We start from the raw sequence: 2,095 nt of genomic DNA, 5'->3' as shown, positions 1-2,095 counted from the left end.
ATTCCTGCCTGCCGTATAAAACGGCTATGGTTAGCTTAAACACCAGTTGCCTTAACTATACGGGGTATTGGAATCCTTTCAGAAAAACCAACGGCTGTTTCTTAGGAAAAATCGCAAAAACGTCTAAGTTCCAAAACGCCCCAAAAGAGGTCTGAACCGCGGCTAAACGGCCCACTTACGATTTTAGAACAGGATTGAGCCTAAGGCTGATATGACGGTCTATTTTTTATTCACAGGAAAAGATAATTGTCAAGTTTCCGAAGATAATCATGAAGGGTGACGAATAATGAAAAAGCCCATCTCGCGACGAATCTGGCCCTGAAAAAGGTGCAAACCGACCTAGAGAGAGTATATAAGGAGGGCTTAAGGTGAGGAGCAAAGAAGAGCTTTCTCAAGTATATAAGGAGGGCTTTAGGCATTTTTCCGTTTTTACTATCGAGCTGCGACTCGACTAGGTGTGGCTAGACTAGCGAACATACCGACAGCTCTCGTGGCCTAGGATCTTACCTGTTGTTCACGCTCAAATGCGAATTCGGAAATAAGACCTCTTTGTTCTCTTTTCGCTCTTTTACGATTTATTACTTTCGACTATTTCTTATTGATTGTGTTGTGCGTGGTCCAGCAGATAACTGGGACCTTCAGGGAAGGCTAGGTTAGCTTGGCTTTCCTCCGATTAACAAATCTCGACGGTGTGAATTATGGTTTCCACAGACGGATGTCGATCGATGACGGAGGGTTGTCGTTGATCGACGAACGGTTGGCTCTGTCGATAGGATGGCTGAAACGTGTTCTTTCCCCATTAGCTTATGCTCGGTGTTATTCTGCTTCATCAACTCTTTGCATGTTGAGAAGTTCCTCATATGTGAAACCCTTATGAAGTTCATCAGCTCCTGGCTCATGAATTCCTGTTTCTACTGCATAGCTTTCGTGAGTCAGAAGAACAAGGAAAGCTCATGGCCTCTCTCGCAAAACAGGTAGAAACCTTAACGGCGAAGGCCAAGAGTAAAAACCCGCGCGGGGCTACAAGTGCCTGCAGCGGCAGAAGACTCAATTTCGAGACTCCGAGCGATCGGGCCACACGGGCAGACAAGGATTCTTCTGGTAAGAACTCTATCGAAACAGTCCCGCCAGGCGCACAACCGACCACGGAGAACCTTCCACCTCCCGCCGGGAGCAACGAATGAGGCGATATCGAGCGGATCAATCTGGACATAAGCGACCAGTCCGATCACTCAGACTGAGGTGCCGACGTCCATCCGAGAAGAACGCGAAGCCAGTCCGCTCGGCAGGACGCGTCGTTCGAAAGGCCCATGACAGAGGAAGAAGAAAACCTCTATTGGGTAGAGCAGGAAGAACTGGCTGAGAATCACGCTCGGATCCACTGCAGCCAACGCCGACAGGCTCGCAAGGCTGCTAGAAATCCTGATGAGATCCATGATCTCCACGAGTACATCGCAAAAACAGCGGCAGAAGTCAAGGCGGCAAAGTCGCAGATTCACCACGCGACAAGCACTGCACCTGATATCAACAGACTTCTCGAGGAAGCACGGAAAACTCCGTTCACTGCCCGAATCACGGAAACTAACATCTCAGATCCTGGGAAGATCAAAATTCCCATCAATGATGGCACCACCGACCCGAAGGCGCATCTGCAGTCTTTCCAGATCGCGATGGGAAGGTGCAAACTCAAGGAACGCGAACGAGACGTTATTGGGGTCAAAAACGGTTACGACGAAGTTAACGTCCAAATTCCCGAAAAAGGAAAAAAGTAGAAGAATTCTTCGACAAATATACTTTCGAAATAGATTCTTCTTTACGAAAAACCTTTGCGGAAGAAACGCGAAACATCGGACAAGAGCTCGAGAAGGATCGTTACGCAGCGACCAAACGCGTGCTCTGCTCGGTCGCTACGTAGCGACCAAGTTCGAGCCAAAGCTCAGTCACGGCATAATAACCAAACACCCATTCCGCTCGGTCGCTACGTAGCGACCGAGCTCGAACCAAAGTTCGGTCGCTACGTAGCGACCGAGCTCTTCCGAAACGTCGATGCGACATCAGTCCATGCATTCTCGTCTACCCTTCGATGCTATCTCCC

The sequence above is a fragment of the Brassica oleracea genome, chromosome C2 (genome assembly GCF_000695525.1).
Source record: "Brassica oleracea var. oleracea cultivar TO1000 chromosome C2, BOL, whole genome shotgun sequence".
NCBI lineage: Eukaryota > Viridiplantae > Streptophyta > Magnoliopsida > Brassicales > Brassicaceae > Brassica > Brassica oleracea.
Note: the sequence above shows the minus strand (reverse complement) of the source record.